Genomic DNA, 14,563 nt, shown 5'->3' with positions numbered 1-14,563 from the left:
CAGCTTCTGGGTCATGTGGCCAGCATGGTTCTGGTGAACCAGAGCAGTGCACAGAAACGCCGTTTACCTTCCCGCCGGAGTGGTACCTATTATCCACTTGCACTTTGATGTGCTTTCAAACTGCTAGGTTGGCAGGAGCAGGGACCGAGCAACGGGAGCTCACTCCGTTGCGGGGATTTGAACTGCCAACCTTCTGATCAGCAAGTCCTAGGCTCTGTGGTTTAACCCAGAGCACCACCCACGTCCCTTGTGCAGTGCTTATGCATCCTCTAACACACCCTTCATTCATCCCACACTTTTCAGCGCATTGTCCACCGCTTCCCTAACCACCAAAAATCCTTTAAAAGGAGAAGCATGAGCTTGAATCCTTGCCACCAAATTCTGTCAATCTGGAGTGAATCCAAAATTATGCTCCATGCCAAAAAAAGAACATGACTAATAAACTCCCGTCTGGGGTGTGTGTGTGGGTACACAGGTGGCTCCTTCTTTAACTAGCATTATTCTGGTTTGTGGGTTTTGTGCGTATTGCAAGATGATGTTTTTTGTGATATGGAGCACGTAGAAGGTAGCGTCTTTGCTTATCCCTTTCACGAATGTTCTGACTGGACCTGACAACTCCCCTTCTTCAAGTCACAACCACAATTCTAGTCCTTCCTCTGTGATATTTAAAGAATAAACTTTGTTATTATTTGGTTCTTTTTTTGATAGATGGATATATTAGTGAAAGTAACACACACAGACCCAGTATGGTAGAGGGAACTGCATGCAAAAAAAGTATAATAACTGGTCAAAACTACATGCAAAAATGTGCTGTTGTTTAAAGGAGAAATTTGCAATAGGACGCTGAACATTTTTTCATGAAAAATGCAGATTGCTGGAGAAATGAGGAGAACTGAATTTAGGAGTGGGTATAGAGAGACCAGCTTCGAAAGCACGTCAAAGTGCAAGTAGATAAATAGGTACCACTCCGGCGGGAAGTTAAACGGCGTTTCCGTGCACTGCTCTGGTTCGCCAGAAGTGGCTTAGTCATGCTGGCCGCATGACCCAGAAGCTGTACGCTGGCTCCCTCGGCCAATAAAGCGAGATGAGCGCCACAACCCCAGGGTCGGTCACGACTGGACCTAATGATCAGGGGTCCCTTTACCTTTACCTTAAAGAGAGACCAGGGGAAATTGAAATGGACAGATTTGTGTATTTGGTACTCCTATGAAGGAAGTGACTAAGCAAGAACCTTCGTCCTGGTGAAATGAACTCTATTGGCCTCCTAAACCCATTTAACTACTTGAGTCTTCGGTGGCTATTCAATCGGTTTGATAGCCTAGAAAGTACATTTGTGCCATCATAAATGGTCAAATTCCAGCTTCATCACTCAACATTTTATTGTTTAACTGCAAAGCAATCCTAATACATATATGCCACTGACCTCCTTACCTGACTTGACTCTTCTGCTGGTACACATTTCTGTGATGTCGACAAAAGTAAATGAACCAGTAACACGATATGTGAAGTCAAATGCCAACATTTTCAAGTCCCACCCCACCCCCTCTGATTAAGAACAGCTTGGATATAAATTCTGTATCAGGATATTCAGTGCCCATAATATTTGAGCGCATATTTAAGCATGGCTAAGAAAAATTAAACGATGGATCAGTTAGATCAATCAATTAAAACAACAACAACCCACTAAGAAGTTCCCTAAATTAATTTTATAGGTATAGGTTTAACTCCTTGGGGAAGGACAGTGGCTGAGTGACAGGGGATCTTCTTTTCCATGCAGAAGGCATTTAGTTCAATCTCCAGCATCCCCCTGGGAATCTCCCTGGCCTTAAATTCTAGACAGTTGTTGCCAATTGGAGTAGGCAATACTGACCTAGATGGGCTGCTGCTCTGACTTGGTATAAGGCAGTGTTCTATGTTCCTAACAAGGGACGCGGGTGGCGCTCTGGGTTAAACCACAGAGCCTAGGACATGCCAATCAGAAGGTCGGTGGTTCGAATTCCCGTGATGGGGTGAGCTCCCATTGCTCGGTCCCTGCTCCTGCCCACCTAGCAGTTTGAAAGCACGTCAAAGTATAAGTAGATAAAAGGGGAAGGTAAATGGCATTTCCGTGTGCTGCTCTGGTTTGCCAGAAGCGGCTTAGTCATGCTGGCCACATGACCCGGAGGCTGTCTGCAGACAAACTCCAGCTCCCTCGGCCTATAGAGCGAGATGAGCGTGCAACCCCAGAGTCGGTTACAACTGGACCTGGTCAGGGTTCCCTTTACCTTTATGTTCCTAACAAATTTAAAATACATTGAATTATGAAAACTGGAGATGGCAAGCACCATCTTAAAGGTGTTCTATTAGGCCACGGAAAACCCAGAAAGTGCTTTAGAAAATGAATTACCAGTGTTGGTGAATTGAGAACAGGGAAGCATGCCAGTTCAATTGTACACAAAGTGACAAAGGAAATGTGGGTGGCTGCCATCCTCAAAAATGACCTGGGAGGTCATTTTCAAGGTCACATATCACTAGGCTAGGCTATTTTGGAGGGAAAGTGTCAGACGTCTGAAAATAATTAACAGATTTCGACATGTTATGCACGCTATGTCACTTGAGACTTTGTAGCGTATCACCTGCCAAAGATAGATTTGCACTGCTATTATATGCTTGGTAACAGAGCTCCTTAATTTGATTTTTGTGTATAGTATGTCCAAATCTGCTCATAATTATTTTCAGAGCTCTGGACTAGATGACACTTTTGGACCTACAATTCTATGATGCTCACCCCCCACCAAGCAACAGAACCCATAAAACAGCAATAGAAACCAGAATTATATTTAAAAAACAGCAACCCAGAAATATAAAAATAACAAAAATTGGAAATTGCAAGCAGTTCAGCAGCCAATTATCTCTCAACCAGCATCATAGGCTTGTGAACACAGGTAGGTCTTCAACAGACAATGAAAAGCAACTGGTGTGAGCAATATTAAAGTAGCTGCATGCTCAGCTGATCTTGTGCATAGCAATTGCTCATGGCTGACTGGCTGGCTATGGGCAAGGACCCAACATGCATGTAGGGACCGTGCTGTAATTTCACGAGCTACCGTGCGCTGAGTGGTCGTGTGAGGCAACCTTTATTAACTGATCATGAAAACGACAGCTTGGAGGGTATGGCTGGGTGAGGCTAACAGCAGGTATTTCTGAGTGGGTGAGATTCTGCTGGGACTCGGGAGGGTTGCGTCACGCATTCCGAAAAAACTAAATGTTTTCAGCATCCCAGCAATTAATTATTGTATGAATATCAACAGCAGGTTGTTATTTTGAAAGGATTTCCATCAAAATAGTGCAGGAACCATGCCGTTTCAAAAAGTTTGTTTGACTTCTTCCAGCCAAAAAAAACGGAAACATGAAATTATTACACTTACGCAGTTGCCCAAAATTATTTATCTATCCCTAATCCAAACAACATCACTTACTTTCCCCCCATTTCTACTATATTTAGAATTGTTCTTAACAACTTTGACATTTTTACTGACATGAAAATGGGCTGATGCAAAGAGAGCCTACCGTATTTTTCGCTCTATAAGATGCACCAGACCACAAGACGCACCTAGTTTTTGGAGGAGGAAAACAAGAAAAAAAATATTCTGAATCTCAGAAGCCAGAACAGCAAGAGGGATCACTGCACAGTGAAAGCAGCAATCCCTCTTGCTGTTCTGGCTTCTGGGATAGCTGCACAGCCTGCATTCGCTCCATAAGATGCACACACATTTCCCCTTACTTTTTAGGAGGGAAAAAGTGAGTCTTATAGAGCAAAAAATACGGTAATTTCTTTGGAAGAGACCAAACATCCTTGAGTTCAGCTCCCTGCCCAGAGGCAATACAATTTCTGCCTCCATCCCAGTATTTTTATATCCATCTTCCCAGCCTGGATCAGTTGGTGGGCAGACTTTAGGCTTGCAACATCTAATATGTTCACCAACCAGAGCCACATACTGTACAAAACCAGAGCCATGTACAAAACAGTGCTAGAGGTGGAGCCGGGTACAAGACAGGATGGAGCCAATGGAAACCAGTGTTTCCCATGACCATCCCTTGGGATAACTTGAATATGTAGGTTATCAATCTACATCTGGCTTACTGCAGATCAAGGATTCAAACACAGAACTCTAAACTGAACATCAGCATTGCACGATTTCATGATTCAACGGTAAGGAGCACAGAAGCCCTTCTAGCCTGTCACTGTTTTGCTGGCAGGATTCAATCACGTGCCAGCAAATTCAGACTGGGCACGTAAGATTTGGTGCTCTTCTGCAAGCAAATCTGCTTCTTATGTTTAAAAAATGGGCTTTGTGGTAAGGAAAGTGATGGGGAAAATACTGGGAAGTGTAAGGATACAATTTGCTCATGTTAGATATTACCTCCCGGCAAACAAATCAGAATGAACTCTCAATAAACAGAAAGTGCTGTATAACCTCCCCATAAACTTTTTGCAAACAAACCAGGGTGAATGAATGCTAAAAAGAAAATCAGCCCATCTCAAAGCTACTTGAGATTGAGAGAGAAGTGACTGGCATAGGCTGTTTTCGGGGTGGGGTTAAAAAAGAAAGAAAGCAACTTTGCAGTTTTACTTACTATTGTTAGGTTGTTGTTTTTTTACATTAATGCCCACCATTTCTTCCAAGAAACTCCGTGTGCATTGTTTCCCCCCAGCAGTGGTGCAGAGAGTGGGGGGGGGGGAGCTCTTGTGCATAACATCACAACACATCATTTGATCAAACTTACCTTTGTTGATATCTACAGGAGCCTGGGTAAGGAACTTTAAAGACTGAATCTTCCTTTTGTACACAATATGAATGAGTTTTCTGTTTGTGGGTTCTGTAGTAGATCTTGTACATAGCTCTCTCAATTTTTGGATTATTAATATAAGTTTTAGTACGTAGAATGGTTTGATAGTGTTTTGTGTGCCGCTTATGTGCTGCTTACTTTATACCGGTCTACTACGAGAATTGGCAGCATCGGTTCATTTCTTCATTACTTGTATTTGCATTCCTAACCTGGCAAGCAGAAATACTGTACTGGTGAGAGGCTGCCCCCTCCATTCCATCACCACCCACAAGCTGCCGCCATTCTCCCTTTTTATCTTCACAACACCCTGCGAGGTGAGTTAAGCTCCCTGAGAGAGTGACTGGCCCATGGCTTCATAGCTGAGAGAGGATCTGAACCCTGGCCTCTTCAGGCCTTTGCTTCGCACACACTATGAAGCCCATTCAAAGCATGCCCTTTCCATCAAAGAATTCTGGGGACAGAGCTACAGTTCCTAGCAACTCATGACAAACTATTATTTGATGGGGCGGGCGGGTACATACTTCAAATGTGCTTTAGAAGTGCATACACATGCCTAGTCCAAGGATCTAACCCATGGGTAGACAAAATAAGGCCTGGGGGCCGGATCCGGCCCAATCGCCTTCTAAATCCAGCCTGTGGACGGTCCAGGAATCAGCGTGCTTTTACATGAGTAGAATGTGTCCTTTTATTTAAAATGCATCTCTGGGTCATTTGTGGGGCATAGGAATTCGTTCATATTTTTTTTTTTTCAAAATATAGTCCGGCGCTCCACAAGGTCTGAGGGACAGTGGACCAGCCCCCTGTTGAAAAAGTTTGCTGACCCCTGAACCACTGCACCACACTGGAATTCAGAAACATTTACCAATCTACCACAAATCACTCAGAAACCTACCTTCTGCCCAATCTTGGCACCATGTTCCAAAAGCGTGAATCAAGAGAACAAAAAGCTCCAAACGACCCCAAAGAAATTCATAACCACAGGCTAAGGAGAAAGAGAAGGATGTGGGGGGGGGGAAATCACCTCCCAGCGCCCCTTGGCATTCAGCCCATGAGCATCCCCTCCAGCGTTGCGATGGCATACCAAATAGTGACTTCTGCTTGCCAAGAAGAAGAAGAAGAAGAAGAAGAAGAAGAAGAAGAAGAAGAGTAGTAGTAGTAGTAGTAGTAGTTTGGATTTGATATCCCGCTTTATCACTACCCTAAGAAGTCTCAAAGCGGCTAACATTCTCCTTTCCCTTCCTCCCCCACAACAAACACTCTGTGAGGTGAGTGGGGCTGAGAGACTTCAAAGAAGCGTGACTGGCCCAAGGTCACCCAGCAGCTGCATGTGGAGGAGCGGAGACTTGAACCCGGTTCCCCAGATTACGAGACTACCACTCTTAACCACTACATCACACTGACAATTTGTCCATTGCATAACTGGTCCCCCTGGGCACAGCGCAGCCCTCTTCAAAAGAAATTCAGCCGGCCGCGTTCACAGCAGTGAGGCACATGGGCTCTGAGCCAGGCAGATAAATAGGAAATGTGGTATTCCCATTGAGTACAGGAAGAAAGCTTTCCTGCATCTGCTCCCACACAGAGAAGGAAATTACAACTGCCCTGGGCTTCCGTGGGAAGAGAGTGTCAGCTCCTTCCATCTGATCTCATTGGCCCAACGGCCTTTGTTGTTGCAAAGTCGCTAAAAGGGATAAGCCTGGGGGGGCAATGTCTTGGGAAACTGCCCTGCAAAAGGCCAAGTGTAATAAATGGAAGCGCTGTAAGACCACAGTGTTCAAAAGCAAATGTGCAATACATGGTAAATGTGTACCTGAGAGCGGCGGGTGGTGTCAGGTTTGAGGGACCCCCATCGCCCCCATCCTCTTGTTTAAATGTGGTTATGCCAGGTGCTTATCCGGGGTTAGCAGCTGCTGTTTGATAAGAAGAATGAGCAGGCCTTATGTAGATGGGTCCAAGACCTCCCTGTCAGGGTGGGGGGTGTCCCTGAGCAGGGATGGGGAATAAATTTAGTTCTGTTCACATGTAAAGGTGAACCAACCTGATTTGCACTTCTCAAAGCTACACGCAAAGCAAAACGCAACTATCCTTTGAATTTTGCCCTTCTCCAGATTTTGCAATGCCGTTCTCCAGCCAGGTAATGCGTTCGGAAATGCACCTGTCAGCAAACCTTTTGGGGAGCAGTACTTACTGAATTAGGGACGTGGGTGGCACAGAACCACAGAACCTAGGACTTGCCGATCAGAAGGTTGGCGGTTCGAATCCCCGCAATGGGATGAGCTTCCATTGCTTGGTCCCTGCTCCTGCCAACCTAGCAGTTCAAAAGCACGTCAAAGTGCAAGTAGATAAATAGGTACCACTCCGGCGGGAAGGTAAACAGCGTTTCCATGCTCTGCTCTGGTTCGCCAGAAGCGGCTTAGTCATGCTGGCCACATGACCTGGAAGCTGTACGCTGGCTCCCTTGGCCAGTAAAGCAACCCCAGAGTCAGCCACAACTGGACCTAATGGTCAGGAGTCCCTTTACCCTTTGCCTTTACTTACTGAATTAGAGGGACACAGGTGCTGCTATGGTCTAAACCACTGGCCCTCTTGGGCTTGCCAATCAAAAGGTCGGTGCTTCGAATCCCCGCGACAGGGTGAGCTCCCGTTGCTTGGTCCCAGCTCCTGCCAACCTAGCAGTTAGAAAGCATGCCAAAAAAGTGCCAGTAGATATAGGTCCCGCTCCGGTGGGAAGGTAAACGGTGTTTCCGTGCACTGCTCTGGTTCGCCAGAAGCGGCTTAGTCATGCTGGCCGCATGACCCGGAAGCTGTACGCCGGCTCCCTCAGCCAATAAAGCAAGATGAGCGCCGCAACCCCAGAGTCGGCCACGACTGGACCTAATAGTCAGCGGTCCTTTTTTTTAACCTACTGAATTGGCCCATGTAAGACGTGAAATGATTTGAATCAGTAGCACAGTTATCTCTGTTAGCAACATTTGGAGGACAGATCAGTGATATAAACAAAGAACTTCCTAACGTTTCTGTTAGTTGCAGCAAGATTGTCCATAGCTCAGAAAGAAGGTGGCAGGCACTGCCTGCAGTTTTGCTGCGCATGTTTTATCTTGGCAGGGATTGTTTCTCGCACTTTGCAGAGACAGTTAGTTTAGGAGAGGATCTTCTGCCAAAAAAAAGGTTAGCCAAGTAAATAGATCAAATGTGTGTGACCAAATATGACAAGGCTCAGGGCCAGAGCTGTTAGGGTCAGAGCTCTGAGAAGCGACATGCGTCACAGCAAAAGAGCAAGGGTGTAAATAAAAATAGTCTAATGGATTTTTAAGTATTTTATGACTTGGTAATCGAAATGTAAAAAGGAGGTTCAAGTGCTTCTGAATCACTCGACTCTGAAAGACAGCAGGACTTTTACGTAACAGAGCTGTTGAGTAAAATATTCACACTTTCCTCATACAACTTATTATTAAATAATAATTTTATTATTTGTACCCCACCCATCGGACTGGGTTCCTCGGCCACTCTGGGCAGCTTCCCACAAATTTGTTGTTGTTTAGTCATTTAGTCGTGTCCGACTCTTCGTGACCCCATGGACCAGAGCACGCCAGGCACTTCTGTCTTCCACTCCCTCCCGCAGTTTGGCCAAACTCATGCTGGTAGCTTCGCAAATACTATCCAACCATCTTGTCTTCTGTCGTCCCCTTCTCCTTGTGCCCTCCATCTTTCCCAACATCAGGGTCTTTTCCAGGGAGTCTTCTCTTCTCATGAGGTGGCCAAAATATTGGAGCCTCAGCTTCAGGATCTGTCCTTCCAGTGAGCACTCAGGGCTGATTTCCTTAAGAATGGAGAGGTTTGATCTTCTTGCAGTCCATGGGACTCTCAAGAGTCTCCTCCAGCACCATAATTCAGAGTGGGTGCCCTGCTCGGCATAGTTCATAGCTTCTCTGAGTTATTCAAGCCCCTTCGCCACGGCAAGGCAGTGATCCATGAAGTGGTTCCCACAAATACAAAAGCATAATAAAACATCAAACATTAAAACTTCCCTATAGAGGGCTGCCTTCAGATGTATTCTAAAAGTTACTTATCTCCTTGACATCTGATGGGAGGGCGTTTCACTGGGTGGGTGCCACTACTGAGAAGACTCTCTGCCTGGTTCCCTGCAACTTCATTTTCATAAGCAAGAGACCATGGGTTCCTCTGGATAGCCTGTTTATTGATCTTGAATGGAGGTGAGACTATGTTTGGTCTTTCCTGAACATTTGTTCTGCCTTTTTTACGGGGAAGTTAGATGACAATGAGCGCCTATCCTGATTTGCTTGTGTTGTGTTCATACATTCTCTCATGTTCCCACGTTTCCCCGTGAATCTGCCCATCACTTTTCTAACCACTTTAGGTCTGCCATTGTTTCAAAGTGGACTCATTGTGCGAGGGCAAAGTCATGTTTTACTCCACAAAGAGCAGAGTGGCATAAAGGGAGGACTTTTTAAGTTTTACCAGTTTTCCTGGTAAATTTTGTGACTTAACAGGAAAGGAAGAGACTGACTCTCTCCCCCCCCCCCCCTTCTCGCTTTCCTTACTGTGTAAATGCTTTGTAACATAATATTGAGCGTCTGGTTGCTGCAATGAAAACGAATGTCTATTTTTAAAACTGGGTCATTTGTGGGTCAGGGAAGCAACAAGCTGGTAGCCAACAAGTCATGAGATCCGTTTTAACGGGCAAGCAGAGCATGCAAGCAGAGAGCACAGAGAGAGGGGTCTTGCCTGCAGATATTGTCAACGTTCTGTATGGGGACTGCAGTGGGACTAGTAATCTTTAGTTAAAGATGGAAAGGAGTTTTGATGGAGTCAGGGGGTGGTATTCAATTAGCCTTCTCCATGAAGAACTACTGTATCTCGGCACCTTGAAAAAGTCTTGTTTGTTTGTTTTAAGGACTTCAAACTTGGGCCGGCTCTACCGTAGGACAGAGTGGAGCAGTTGCCTCTTGGAATCAATGGGTTGTATCCAACTAAGCTATTCTTAAAATAGACCATTTGAAATTAATCGACCCTGATTTTAAATTATTACTATTGTGATGGTTAAGCACCTTTCTTTCTTTCTTTCTTTCTTTCTTTCTTTCTTTCTTCACAAACAAAAAATGAAAAATAAAAGTTAGGAATTAATGGGCCTAAATTAGTAAAGTCCTTTACCTTCAGTGGGTCTCCTCTGAGCAGGACATAGCTGGATAGAACCCTTAGGTCACAGATCTAGGGTTTCATGACAGGGCAACAAACTGTTAGTAGTTAAACTTACTACAATTATACTTTTACTGCCAGGGAGTGGGAGAGGAGATTTTAGGATTTGCTCTGACTCAGGCAACAAAATTTATTGGCCTGCCCTGTTCCTAACTTACCTCAGGGCAGCTTATATGACATCTTACAGCATCCTTAGCACAAACTTATGCATACATGTACCCCAGCCAGCAAGTGATGAGAGGTTTCAGGTGTTCCAGTACATGATCCGGAGTTGATTTCCTTTGAATGAGATCACTGGAGACTTCTCGTCTTGCTACGAGATACAGTTTTATTTACAAAGTGTGTGTGTGTGTGTGTGTGAGAGAGAGAGAGAGAGAGAGAGAGATGATAGATAGGTAGATAGATGATAGATGATAGATAGATAGATAGATAGATAGATAGATAGATAGATAGAGTCGTACCAAAAAGGACGCAGGGCAAAGTGCTGCGGCTGCGCATGCGTACGGGGCAGATTGTGCTTCTGCGCATGCGCGAAGCGCGATTTAGCAGTTCTGTGCATGCACGAGCAGCAAACCTGGAAGTAACCCATTCTGGTACTTCTGGGTTTGCCACAGACGTTCGCTGAAATGGACACTAGAAAAGGTGGACGTTCACAGAGGTCTTACTGTAGATAGATGATAGCTAGCTAGCTAGCTAGCTAGCTAACTAGATAGATAGATAGATGATAGATGATAGATAGATGATAGATAGATAGATAGATAGATAGATAGATAGATAGATGATAGATAGATAGATAGATAGATAGATAGATAGATAGATAGATATAGACTGAGCATCACATGAGGGATCACTTCACAGTATTAACACCCCAAGATATCCTGCTGCCCCATTAAGTTACCAGGGGATCCCCTGTGTCACAGCACTCAGGTCAGGCCCACCCATGAGGCAAGGTGAAGCTACCTACCTCAGGTGACAGGGTTCACAGGGGCAGCAGAATGCATCACTGCCTGCTTCTGCTGCTGCTGTAGTGGCAGTGACCCTGCTGCCTGAGGTAAATCTCCATTTTGTGGTTCATCTCAGGTACCAAAATGCATTGTGCCAGCCCTGACAGCACTAAATTCATCACAGAGAGCAAGCCGGGCCTCTATGCTTTTCTTAGACTCGGGTTGCTTCCAGATGACTTGTTTACGGAGCGGTTATCCTGATTTGTCTGCACAAAGTTTGCAGCGAGGTGAGACAGCGAGGTGGCTGTTAATTTGAGCATCCATTTGTTTGCAAGAGGTCTTAGCCAACATCACATCCAGAAATTGTTATCCTACACTTCCTTGTCACTTTCCTTATTGCAAACAGTCTAGTTGTGTTTTTTTAAAGGAAAGTGGGTTTGTGGCAGAAAAGCACCAAATCAACTTTGGCAGTGTCCCCTGGATTTGCCAGTAGGTGATTGAATCCCACGCAAAAACAGTGACAGTCTGGAAGCCACACAGTTCCACAGTTCCACAGCCTATTGTTCTCTTTCACACAGATTACCCCTGGTGACATCCTCAGAAGCCATGGGAGCTGGGAACAAACGCTTGCCCTCTTTCGTCAGATTGGCTATTATTACCTCCCTGAAGTGTCTCCAGAGATTTATTGTCCCAAACTTAGATTACAAAAGGAGATACTTAACAGACTTGGTCAGGGCTATTGACTCCCAAAAGAAACTGGTTTGACCTACCCTCTTTTTACAGAGCTGGAAGGGCCAGAAAAAAAGCCCAGCTTGGATCCACATTTCGGTTTGGGTTACTTTTACAGGCATTACTGCTTCTTGCCTCATCGCAGTGAGGGATGGATGAATCCACAAGTTTCATATTCTTATTTCCCCAGTTTTAAGCTCAGCTTTCCACATTTCCACATGCAAGGGGGTTTGGGGGGGGGGGAATGGGGTGTTGGGGGGGGGGAAGTCCAATAAAAATTCAGTCATATTTTAGAATCCATGACTGCTAATATAGTATACACATTATTGCATGCATTTTTGCCAAAGACAGACATTTTTACAAGCAACTCCCCCTAATACAGTGCGTTTTTTGCATGTTATCACTCTAATAATAATAATAATAATAATAATAATTTATTATTTATACCCCACCCAGATGGCTGGGTTTCTCCAGCCACTCTGGGCGGCTTCCAAGAGAATATTAAAATACAATAACTTATCAAACATTAATATATGCATTTCAAGACACACTTACCGTATATTTTGCTCTATAAGACTCACTTTTTCCCTCCTAAAAAGTAAGGAGAAATGGTCTGGTGCGTCTTATAGAGCAAAAAATACAGTAGTTTATGCAGTATTTGCACACATTATTTAGCTGGAAAGTTGCATGGCAAAATTTGGAAAAGTGCAAATTTCAAGAGCTAGCTAGGTTTCAGTTGCTTCCTGCTCTTTCAGGAAGTCAGAATGAGCTAGCATCACCTTGAAATGTGAACTGAATAGAATTCGTTCCCTATTTGTACTCACAATGAAAGCAGTGCCCCCCTCCCCACCACACACTTGTATTAGCACTGCTACATCTGAACGCAATAATTTAAGATCAACTTTAGAAGAGAATTATATGAAAATGATGTATCAATGGTATTTAACTCCTGCCAAACTGGCAAAAATGTATAGAACAAGTATAAGTGCTGGAATTGTAAAGAGAAAGAAGGCACGTTTTACCACATGTGGTGGAATTGTAATTAAAAGTTATTGGGAAATGATATATAATGAACTGAAGAAGATGTTTAAAATAACCTTTGTTTAAAAAACCAGAAGCTTTTCTGTTGGGTATAATAGGAAAGGAACTACCAAAAGACTGGAAGAAGTTGTTTATGTATGCTACAATGGCGGCTCGGATTCTACTAGCTCAAAAATGGAAGGACGACAAGAAACCAACGAAAGAAGAATGGCAAGTCAAGCTTATGGAATATGCAGAAATGACGAAACCGACAGAAAGAAGGAGAGACAATGATAATGAAGAATTTTTAAAAGACTGGAAACCTTTTATGTTGTATTTACGGAAATACTGTAAAGATATGGACTCACTAGCAGGGTTTGATTAAACACCTACAAGTAAGAAAATAAGATCAAAGGTTAAGTAAGGACAACATGGAATGAAATTGACTGTAAGATGTAATCATGAAGGAAGATTTGGTATAAAACGGATAAGAAAAAAAGAGTATTAAGGTGTAAGATTATAAAAATAAGGTAATAATTAAGCAGAAGTAGTAAATATTTAAAGAACCAGAAGGGGAAGTCATGGGAAGAGTATAGCTGTTGGATCAGGCCAGCTGCTGGATCTAGTCCAACATTCTGTTCCCAGTCTCCAACCAGATCCCCATGGAAAGCCCACAAGATCTGAGCACCATAGGAGCCCCACCTCCTGGGGTTTCCAGCAATGGACCCCTTTAGTCACTGGACCCTTCGGCAATGAACCCTTTGACTCCAGGATTTCTAAGACTAGTTTTATTGTGAGCCTTTTTCCAGTTGTAGCATTTTAGTTATGCCTTTCTTCTTGTGTGCTGCTAAGTCATGGAATTATCACCATAGTTGGTGGGAGTGTCTTAGAACCAGCAGAACTGGCTGGGCTATTTTTTTCCCTCCACCTTCCTCCTTTCCCTGTTGACTTTTAACCTTGGGCATTTGGGAGTGGTAAAGGAAGTATCTGTCGTTTGATTTCACTTGTGAAGTTTATTTAATTAAAAAAACCATACTGAATGCACACTTGCACACCAGCGCACCTGTGCATAAGGTCAAAGCCCATTATTTCCTTCAACGGTATAGTTGTTGGAGGAGCTGAATAGTGTATATTCATTATTATTACTTTCCATTTAAGGGACTGTACATAGCAGAACCCATGAATCTCTGGGCCATTACTGTCCAAACCATTTTATTGGTATGGGAAGAAGCAGTACTAGTGGGTCAATGAAGCATTATTTGTCACCTGTAATTATAGGATGATAATAGCCCAATGTGTATTAATGCACCACTTCACCTCCTGCCCCCATCAAAAAACACAATTTCCATTATCACAGTTTTATTTTAACACACACCACACCACAATCACATGTGTTATTTGCATTTTTGGTTTCCTTGAAACATTATTTCCTCAAGGGCATATTTAACTGTTTCTCCAGCTTCACAACTCATCTGTCTAGTGAAATCACCAGACCGGTATGAGGTGGTGGTTACAGTGTGGGACTCGGACTTGGAAGACTAGAGTTCGAATCCCAACCTAGTCATGATTCCGGAGCCACAAAACATCCAACCAGCCATGAAACCCACTCCTTGAAGACCCATATAGGTGCAACAGAACCTATACAGGTCCTGGATATTCAGCAGAGCAAATATTCATCCCTATAAATGAGCCAAAACTGTTGCAGCAAATATAGCACACATGGACACACAAACTCCTCGGTAGCAAGAATTTATTGGCCTTCCTTTGCATAGGGCGGGGCACTGGCTACAGGTTCGTTATGTGCAATAGATGAGCATAGTGCTAAG

This window comes from Podarcis cretensis, assembly GCF_951804945.1.
Source record: "Podarcis cretensis genome assembly, chromosome: 14".
In the NCBI taxonomy this organism is placed as follows: domain Eukaryota; kingdom Metazoa; phylum Chordata; class Lepidosauria; order Squamata; family Lacertidae; genus Podarcis; species Podarcis cretensis.
Note: the sequence above shows the minus strand (reverse complement) of the source record.